Here is an 11,010-nt window from a genome sequence, read left to right as displayed (position 1 = left end):
CTGCCAGCAATGTTAAGTATATGTATTTGTGTATTTGACATAAAATTAAGCATTTTTAAGTTTATAATTCAGCATTAATTAGCATTCATCATGCTGTGCAACCATCACCTCTACTTCTAAAACTTTTTCATCACCCAAACAAACTCTCTACCCATTAATAACTCTTCACTCAAGTAATACTTTATTCAGAATCTACTATATGAGAGGCCCTGGACTAGGCTAGAGGAAAACAGAGATAAAATGAGATGTGGTTCTTGCTTCTAGGGAGCTTGTAAATGTATATATACATAACCAATCTAGGTAAGAGAATACTAAAGGCTGTAAAAACTTGAATTTCACTTTGGAGGGGAGAGGAAGGAGCATTTCTGCTGGACCTTAAGCAATTCTTGGTAAATGTATTGTTAGCTGTGCATTCAAGGAGAGGGTAAAGTAAGAGAACTATTGAACTTGATTGACCATGTAAAACAGTGCTGAATTCCGTAGCCTCACCTTTTTTTTTCTAACATGTTTTAGGTTTTATTTTTTCACTAGATTTATTTGCATATAGTTCAAAAATCAAAATGATATATAAATATATTAATTGAAAAATTTTGATCTCACTTCCAGCCCCTTCTCCTCCCATAGATAATTACTTACTAGTTTCTTACATTTTTCTTAATTTTTAAAGCAAAAATAAATACATATATATATCCTTATTTTTCCCCTTACTCAAAAGGTAGCATATAACACATTCTTTCTTCATCTGTCACCATACCTACTGGTAACTGGGTGTGCATGGATTCCTCCTGCCACCTTTTGTCAGGTCTCTGTTTTTTGTCTTAATCACCCACCCTAGGGTTCCCCAGTTAGCTCTAGGCCATAGTCATGGTTCATTTACCTTTGTGTACTGAACTTCAGTCAGATGCTAGGGTTTAGGTCACAGCCTGCCTCTGAGGAACTCTGAAGCTATAACCAGCCCATTCATTCAACCAGCAGGTATTTTTAGAACTTTTGTGCCAAGTGCTGTGCTAGACTCTCAGGATACAATGGTGATTAAAAAAAAATCCACATTGATAAGTAATTACAGCATTATAACTATAACAAGGGCAGCAAAGAAAGAGTACTTGCCGTAAGAGCAAGTAATCTGAGGAGTTGCCTGATGCAGGTGCGTGGGAGTGTGTGTGTGTGTTAAGGGTAGGCATGTACTGAGGCATGTGACGTGGCGTCGCACAATGCCGGAGCAGGAATCTGGGGTCTGGACTGCAGATAGGGTACCATGTGACTTGGACAGCTGGGTTTCTCAACGTGGCTTGAGTCGCTTCTCTTCTCCCTTTTCCCCAGTCTTTGGGATGTCCTGTGCTCCTTGAGTTTTATTAAGCCTTACCCACCATTAACTGATTGGAATCTCAGGGATAAATTTTTCTTTGGTCAAAAAAGCTAGTAAGCAGCAGAGCTGAAATTGAGGTGAGCCCAGCACCTTTCAGAGCTCAAGCTGTCGAGCACTGTGTTAAATTAAGCTGGCTGTTTTTAGGGAGGACCCAAGTCTCTTTGAAATGCTCTTCACTCAAGTTGCTAAATATGTTTTAAAGCTTTTAAAAAGTTTCAGTGGATAAACAGGAAAAACTAGTTTTAATAATCCTCCCTCAAAAAGCCTTTAATCCTTCCCTCTGAAATACGTGGAGCAGCAACTTCTCATTGAACTCATTGCTATCTCTATGGCAACTGGACATCAGGAATTTCTTGAAAAAAAAATCAGTTCCTAATTATTTATGAAGCACTTACAAAGCTTAGGGCATTGTATTTGTGCCCACTGCTCCTATTCTTAGAAACTGCAAATTCAGCAAGGTGGAATTCCTTTACCAGCAGCACAGAGTCTGGGGAAGGCAGAATGTTCACTAGAAATCTGCCTGGTGCTCTAGTCTGAAGCACTTCCCTGAGGTCAGTTTCCTCTTCTCTGTCTGCAGCCCTTGGAATGACTTTGCTGTTGAATGTAGGGAAGGAACGTAGTTCTTTCTAGTAATTGTCATAAATGTAGGGATGAAAGGGTCCTTAGCACCTTCTTGTACAGATGGGAAACTGAGGCCCAAAATGTGGATGTTCCACAGTCTCAGAGCAAGTTTTGGCAAAACGAGGACAAACCGTAGGTCCCCTGTCTCAACTGTGAAATCTCATATGTAATCTCACTTGAGAGCAGAGACAGACAGTTAGATAGCTTGGGCTGTCTGTTCATCTGGGAGTGAGGATGAGGAAGCCCATCTTGTGCCGTCTGGCCCCAGGCAAGACACTTTCCTATCTAACAGAGCCCTTCAGTCCAGGTACCCAGAGTCTCCTGTCCATAGCAGCACTAGCTAAATGGCTGTGGTAATTAATTCTGACATTCAGCAAGCTCTTAGGCCCATCTACTTATGTAGTAACAATCTTTCCCCCCACCCCCCAGATTTATGGAGGTACAATTGACATATAAAGTAAAAATCCTGACTAGACTTTACAGACTTGTCACACTTCAGACAAGCTGTTTTAAGTGGGTGAGAAATATTTTGACTCTGAAAAGAGAGTGGATTCTTAGTCTTTAAAATCGTTTGCTTGATTTTTAGGGCTAAGCAGAAGTTCATTTGTAGTCTAGGTATGTAATTTGATCCTTTATAACTCTCAGTAATTATTTGTATTAGCCTCAGTTCCACATTCTACAAAGAGCATTTTTCTGCTTGAAACAAAACACACAGTACAACATTAAACAAATACAAACACCCACTAGAAAGCAAGCAAGCTTTCTGAATGCAGTAATCTGTCTATATATCCCTAGCATCTAGAAAGTCAAATGTTTGTTGAATTAATTGCATAAAAGTGTAAAGTTAAGTGGGTCTTTACTTAAATAATCAGTTTCAGTCATAAAATAGCTCTTCACCAGAATGAAGAAATCTTGGGATAATAGCTCCAGGAAGGAATTTCTTTATTTGGTTACCACCTACTTGGACAGTTAGGACTGTTTTCTAAAAAGGTAGCTAACTGGTTGTTTGTAAAACTATTCTGAATACATACAAAGGAAGCTGCATGATTGTATTAGTTAGGGTAAAGGGCTAAGCTGCTGTAACAAAGAGACTCACAATACAGTGGCTTAAAGAACAAAGAGGTTTGTTTCTTTCTCACATAACAACTCTGAGGGGAGTTAACATTTCTGAAGAGAACAGGCTAGGTCAGTAGGGCAGCTCTGCTCTAAGTGGTCATTCAGGGACACCGTTTCCTTAAACCATGTTGCTTTTCCATCTTCTGGGGAGCATTGTCATCCCCTGCATGGTTGAAGCCGGGTCATCACTGGTTTAAGCCAGTGGGAAAGGGGAAAAGAGCATAGGGAAGGCACACCCGATGCCTTAAGGCCTAGACCCTGCAGTGGCATGCACACTTCTGTTCGAAGGGCAAAAACTTAGTCATATGACCACACCTTCCTGCAAATGAGGCTGATAAATGTAGTTAAGCCATGTGCCAAGAAAGAATGGGAGAACAGATTTTGGTGGGCAACTTGCAGTCTCCACTAAATTAGTATCATGGAAAGGGCAGAGTTCTTGGCTGGTTTAACTGATTAGCTTTGATAGCTTGCTATGGGCGTATCTCTCCAATTCCCCATCTGTGAAATCAGTGAGTTGTATGAGCTGCCCTCAAGTATTTCAAAAAGTAAAGTTTGACAAAATCTTGGCTGGTGAGATTTTAAGATGAGAATAAAAAAAGCATTGTGAGAAGGAAATGTGAGACTTGAATGAGCATTAGGGCTAAAGATGGTAGGGAGGACAGATAGAAGGTTTCAGTGGTGTTGTGGAATAATAACTAAGGGCTGTAACTCCCTACCTCCAGACTTGTATTTATATGGGAAAGAAACCAAACCCTGCTATTTGTATTTGTAGTTGAACACTTTCCTATCTAACATACTGTCTGTGTGACCTTGAGAAAATTGCTCAATCAGCCTGCATTTCCACATATATAAAATGAGTTATTACTTCATTGCAGAGGACATTGTAAGGATTAAATGAGGTCCTTCTGAAAACAGCAGTGTTTGGCAATGCAGAGCCCAGTAAATAAATGGTAGGTATAAATCGGATTTATTTGCTTCATTGGAGAAAAATTGTTAATGTTACTGAAGTGTTGGTTATGGTATAGTGTCAGTCCCCAAGAGTTATCCAGGGTAAGCTCTGACTTAGAACTGACTAATTTGGTGGTCCATGGTCGGTGCTAATGGCCAAAAATGGTGCCTCAGGCTTTATCTGCTGTCCAATTAGGCTTCAGCTAGTTGTTGTGTTTTAAGGCATATGGTTCACGGGTTAGCTCATTTGTGTGAACAGCTGCTTTCTTCATCTGAAATTCCCTTTACCCTACTCTTTGCCAAATGAACTCCTGTACATCCTTCAAAGCCCAAATCTGATGTTCTCTCAGACAAAGCTTCCTTGGCAATTCCAGAGAGGCTTAGTTTTTTCCTATGTGTTCCCATAGCATTTTATACATAATGATAGGAAGTACTTACATAGCACCATGTGCCAGGCATGTTTTAAGTACTTTACATATATAACAACTCATTTAGTCTTAACAGCAGCCCTATAAAGTTGTTGTCATTAGCTCTATTTTTCAATTGAGGAAACCATGCAGAAGAATTAAGAGATTTTCCTGAGGGCAAGCTGGGATTTGCTGAGGTGGGGGGCTCCAAGATCTGTGTTCTTAGCCACCATATTCATTTACCTTCTCATGATTCTCCTCTAGCACATATCACCTGTAACTACCTCTTGCTCTGATTGGAGAGTAAATTTTGCCAAGATGTGTGTCCTATTTAAAGACAAATGTGGGACATACAGTGGTTACCCAGTAGATACTGAAGCTAGTTCCTGCAAGGCGTGATGCTATGTCTAAACATAAACGTGGCCACTCTTCATTGAGTGCGTGCTGTGTCAGACGTGTTAAGAACATACATACCTTAATAATGATTCCTTTAAGCAGATGGACAAGGTAATTCATTACTCCTGCCTTATCAACAGGCATCATACATATTCAGAGAGCTTAATGGTGGCTGGCACAGAGTAGACATGCAAATATTCACTGAGTACTAGAAAGAAAGCTCTGTGAGGGCATAGGTTTTTGTCCATTGTTAACTGCTTTATCCCTAGCACCTACAAGGGGCTTGCTACTTGAAAAGCACTTAGTAAACATTTGTTGAGCTAGGATTTGAAGCCAGTTTGGGCTGACTCCAAACCCATGCTCTAACCATTATGCTGTACTTCTCCAAGGGCATTCCTTTAGGCCTTGTAAATGTACAAATTATTTCTATCCCATTACTTATAAGGAATCAAGACAAGAAAAAGCCAAAAAGATTCCAGGAGAACTAACTCTTCTACTAAAGTGTTTGTGTTAGTCAAGACTCATGATTACAAATGAAACAAGCCAAAGCCTAACTTCAGCAAAATGGTGACTTTATGAGAGGGCTTCTAAGGTGTCTCATCAAATTCAAAGACAGAAAAGCATCAAGGCCGCAGCCACAACTAGTTCTACCTAATCTGATGCTGTGGAGACCCTCTCCCTTCTCTCACTGTAAACAGGTTTTCTCTATGTGGCAGGAGACAGGTCTGCCAGTTGCATCCAAGCCTTACCTCTTAATAGCTTGCACATCTGAGAGATCCTGCTGGTGCTTTCTCTGGTTCTCTGTTGAAAGTGCCAGATATCGCCCAGCCATTAGGATGGCTCCTGTGAAAAAAAAACAGGAAATAAGTGTTGATGAGGATGGATAGAAATTGGAACCTTTGTGCCCTGCTGGTGGAAATGTAAAATAGCACACCACCATGGAAAACATTCGGTGGTTCCTCAAAAGATTAAAAAGAATTACCATATGATCTAGTAATAACACTTCTGAACATGTATCCAAAAGAACTGAAAACGAGCCTGAAGAAATTTTTGCATACCCATATTCATAGCAGTATTATTCACAGTTGCTTAAAGTTGGACATAACTCCAAGTACTTCAGGCATTGACAGATGAATGGATAAACCAAATGTGGTATATGTGTTCAATAGAATATTTTCAGCTGTAAGAAGGAAATTCTGATATGCTGCAACATGGATGAACCTTGAGGACATTACGCTAATTGAAATAAGCCAGTCCAAAAAGACAATGTATGATTCCACTTACATGAGGTAGCTAAAGGAGTGGGTCTCATAGAGACAGAAAGTAGGATGGGGGTCTTCAGGGCTTGGAGACAGGAGGAAATGTGGGTATAGAGTTACATTTTTACAAGATGAGAAGTTCTGGAGACTGGTTGCACAAAATTGTGAAATATTTCACACTACTGAAATGTATACTTTAAAATAGTTACATTGTAAATTTTATCTGTATTTACCACAATTAAAATAGTTCCAAGAAAGGGATTCATTAGCCCAGCTTGGGTCTGGCACTTACCCTGAGGCCCATCAACTAGACTAGGGATGGAATTTTGAAAGAATAGGGCGTTCCTGTGGAACTCAAATGGATGGAGTGGAGGTGGAGTGATTCCTAGAAGTAGGTGTGTGGATTGGGGGAGGAGAGGGCAACTGGACAGACAAGCAGTGGGTATCCACTGTGGAGTTGCTGCCCTCTAGTCGACAGGATGATTGTTTTCTGACAGTAGGGATTATCTTCTGTGAAGTCCAGGCTCCACCTGTGTAGCTCTTGCCATTACCTTCATCATCAGACATCTGTCATAGTCACTCCTTACATATTTATAATTGCACAGTTTTTAACAAAGTTACAAAGCTCGTTAGTCCTTGCCAAAATCTTCGAAGTAATTTTTACAAATGAGGAAACAGACTCATACTATTTAAGTGACTTAATGTAGGGTTGGTGTCAGTTCAATTGCATGGGACTAAAAGCCAATTTGAATTAATTTAAGTATAAAGAAACATTTATTGGCTCATGGTATCCAAGGACAAGTTGAACAACCGAGCCCCTCCCGAAGGGCAGGTCAGGTGCAGCTGGGCATCAGGAACAGCTGCCACCAGGAAATCAGGCATTGCCAGCACTCTCTCAGCCCCTCCTTTCTCTCCTTTGTGTGCTGACTTGACTTTTCTTCTCCATGCAAACCGGTTTTCTTCAAATGGTCTTTGGACGCTTCCCCACCTTGCATCTTTGTATCTTTTCCTCCCTGCTCAGAAGTGGGCCTGAGTTCTAAGCTTAAGAATCCCAAGGAAGGACTCCAAGTAGAGCTGAATTCTATTTTCCCCTGGATCAAACAGCAACTGGTCACCTAAGAACATGGCAGCTCCCGATAGAACTATATGACCAGAATGGGGCTGGGGAAAACAGTTTTCAAAAAGGGTGGGGATGGGATTGATGCTGAGTAGATTCAACAACAGGTGTTGACAGCAGTGACACAGAGCAAGTAAGTGGCAGACTAGAAGAGAAGCCCACGTCTTCTGATGACAGCCCTCAGTAGCATGTGTTAACTACTGAGTACTTCCCATGCAAAAGGAAGGCCCCTGGGACAGTGCATTCTTAGGTGTGAGGTTGGGATCAGCTTTTGAGCCACCAGATACAGGATGATGAGCCTCCTGAAAGTGGGGCTTAAAATCATTTAGGCCTATGTCTTCTGCCTGAAATTTCTTGTTAATATCGGGGATTAAGAAATAAAGACCTTTGTATAAATTTTATTTGTGGATCAAAAAATGTCTGCATTAGGTAGAGTTGCATGAAAACCAGTGGGTTCTTGATGGCAGATGGAATTGCCAGCCCACCCTCTTGTAACTTTCACAGAATTGTCACATGCTTTTTAAAAACTACCTTCTTGATGGTGACACTCATGGCTTTCAGTTATCTCAATGTCAGCATGTAAAGGGTACAGAGAATTTAGTGATCACCTGGCTCAGTTGTTTTCAAACTTGTTTTGGCTGTGGATCCTAATTTCTTCCTTCCTCCAAATAAAACCTTACCTAAACTCTAATGTATGATATAGATAGAAGCAAAGTGACATGGGTTCTGGGCAGGTCACAGAAGCCTCTGGAGCCTTTGATTCTATCTCCTCCCTTGTGTAACACACTTTGGAAGTCACTGACCTAAAATAACCATTTGATTTTGCAGATGGGAAATTGAGGCCCAAAGAGGTTAAGTAGGTCACTCACACCAGCCCCAAGGGTAGTAGTGCTGTGACTAGAACACTGGTTAGGAATTGTGTTATTCCTAGTGTTCATACTGCTTCTAGTTACTTTGAAAGAACATTCCCTCTAACAAAGTAGGCCTGCTTTCCTTCAGGAGCATCATGACTTGAACTGGGCTAACAGGAAGGCGGGTAGAGGACTTGGGGAGCCTAATTTAAGAAACAGATAAAAGGTTTATAGTTAGGAACTCCTGTTTGTTATTCAACAAACTTAATGAGTGCTTACTAGTCCCCATTCTAGGTGCTAGAGATAGTTATTGAACAAGACAGTTTCTGTCTTCAGAGAGTTCAAGTCTTCCATGCTGTTTCAATGGATGTGATAAATACTGTAACAGAGCTGTTCAGGGGAACATGCACAATTGTTCCTGACCCAGTTCAGAGGAGTCTGGGAAGGATTTCTGAGGAAAGGGCATCTAAGAAAACACCAAAAAACGTAATAGGAGTGAGCCAGATAGGGAAGTATTAGAAAAAAAGCTGGAGAAATCTGCAGAAACCAGGCCATAGAGGTCTCTGTAAGTCATTAACCCCAAGATAACATCAGATGTGTTTACTGGAGAGATCGTTCTGGGGCAATGCAGAGAATCAGTTGGCTGGAGACAGTTGAGAGGCAGGGAAACCATTCAAGTATGTAGCAGATAGAATTCACAGGATGATTGGTGGTGAGGGAGAGGAAGGGGGCAAGAATAAGGCTCAGGTTTCTCACTTAAGCAATTGATTGGTGGTGATTTCCTTGACCAAAATGGAGAACATTGGAAGAAGAGCACATTGGGCCAAGGGCAAACGATGTTTGGGACTTGTTGAGACTGAAGTGTCAGGAGAATCCTAATGGCAAGGACAGTAAGGAACTGGATATTCAGGTTGAGTCCAGAGAGAATCCTGAGCTGGAGATGGGGATCTCTAAGTCGTCATCATTGATGGTATTTGAAGCTGTGGAAGATGAAATCACTGGGGGTGTCGTGAAAAGAGAAAAGGTCTAGAAGAGAATTTAAAGGACATTGACAATTGCAGAAAAAGAGCTTACATCAGAAACTGAGATGTAGGGGGAGAGGAGAAACCAGTAGGCTGGGGTCATGGAAGCTGAGAGACACATGAGAAGATGCTCAGCATCACTCATCAATCAGGGAGATGCAAATCAAAACCACAAGGTATCACCACACACCTTACAGTGGCTAATACCAGCAAGACAAGAAATAACAAGTGTTGGTGAGGGTGTGGAAAAGGAACCCTTGTACACCACTGGTGGGAAGGTAAATTGGTGCAGCCACTATGGAAAACAGTATGGAGGTTTCTCAAAAAACTAAAAATAGAAGTACCATATGACCCAGCAATTCCACTTCGGGAATTTACCCAAAGAAAACAAAATCTCCAATCTGAAAAGATAACATGTCCACCTATGTTTATTGAAGCATTATTTACAATAGCTAAAATATGGAAACAACCTAAATGTCCATTGATAGCTGAATGGGTAAAGAAAATGTGCTATATATATGTGTATATATATATATCTTATATATATATATATATATATATATATACACAATGAAATATAACAGCCATTAAAAAGGATGAAATCTTGATATTTGTGACAACACGGATGAACCTAGAGGGTATTATGCTAAGTGAAATAAGTCAGTCAGAGAAAGACAAATACTGTATGATCTCACTTATATGTGAAACCTAAAAAACAAAACAAATGAACAAATAAAACTGAACTACACTCATAAACAGAATAGAGTGCTGGTTACCGTAGAGGAGAGGGCTAGGGGAATGGGTGAAGAGGTGAAGGGGAAAAACATCACTGAGAATGTCTGATATCTTGATTGGGGCAATGGTTTCAGGGGTGTATACATGTGTCAAAATTCAAGTTGTACACTAAGATTTACATTTTATTGTCTGTACCTCAATTTTTTAAAAATGAAAGAAAGCTTTGAGAAGAGTTGTCAGCAGGGGGAAAATGTGTAGAAAGGCCATGTTTGTTAAGGGAATGAGCAGCATTCAGTGAATTTCAGTGACAAGGACATCATGGCAACCTTGGTAAGAGAAGTCTCAGTGGTTAGAGGATGGAGGCCACAGCTCAGTGGTTTGAGGAGGGAGTGTGAGGAGAGCAGAGTGGCCATTGTGAGTGTGATCTGCTCTTCAAGTTATGAAAGGAAGAGAGGGTGGCTGTTAGAGGAGGCTTGGGATTGAAGGAAACTTTTCCTTTATCTCCGAGAGACTTTCACATATTTAAATGCTACTTGAAAGGGGCTAGTAGTTCTAAGTACTAGAAAATGGTTACTCCTTTTGTGAAAGATTTGGAGGAGGATGTACCAGTCTGACAGCTCCTCCTTGACACTGTAGGTCAGCTGGAGGTAGGCCTGGGGCTCTCCTGGTGTTAGCACTGAAAGCCCAACAACCTGCGAAACCCCTCAATCTGGGCAAACCAGGGTGGTTGGTTACTCTAGGTGTAGCCTTCCCTCCAAAAGGATAAGTAAGAAATACTCTACAGTTGTAAGAAGGGCAATTTACCACTTCTCTGCAGTTTTAGGGGAGCTGCCTACCTTAGAAAAAGACCTGTTGCAAGGAACAGAAGAAATTGTAGGCAATACCTGATCTGTGTTTCAGTAGGCTTCAGAAACATGGTACATAATGAATTTAGAACCAGGGAGCCTGCAAATGTAATAATTTGAGAAAAAGAAGGATTAGGAGGAGATTACAAGTGTGGCTGTTGAATTAAAAACTGCATGGAAGCATGCTCCACATCACTAATCATCAGAGAAATGCAAATTAAAACCACAGTGAGATATCACCTCACACCAGTTAGGATGACCAGCATCCAAAAGACAAACAACAACAAATGCTGGCAAGGATGTGGAGAAAGGAGAACCCTCCTATAT

At 40.9% G+C, this 11,010-nt stretch overlaps 1 protein-coding gene across 2 annotated transcripts in view; it reads left to right on the top strand.

The window, feature by feature from the left end:
- Positions 1–11,010, top strand: part of TRIT1 (tRNA isopentenyltransferase 1) — a 69,319-nt gene that overhangs the window by 43,434 nt on the left and 14,875 nt on the right. The gene's annotated exons all lie outside the window — the stretch shown is intronic.

This window comes from Manis pentadactyla, chromosome 4 (genome assembly GCF_030020395.1).
Source record: "Manis pentadactyla isolate mManPen7 chromosome 4, mManPen7.hap1, whole genome shotgun sequence".
NCBI classification, from domain to species: domain Eukaryota; kingdom Metazoa; phylum Chordata; class Mammalia; order Pholidota; family Manidae; genus Manis; species Manis pentadactyla.
Note: the sequence above shows the minus strand (reverse complement) of the source record. Positions and strands in the feature narration are given on the sequence as shown.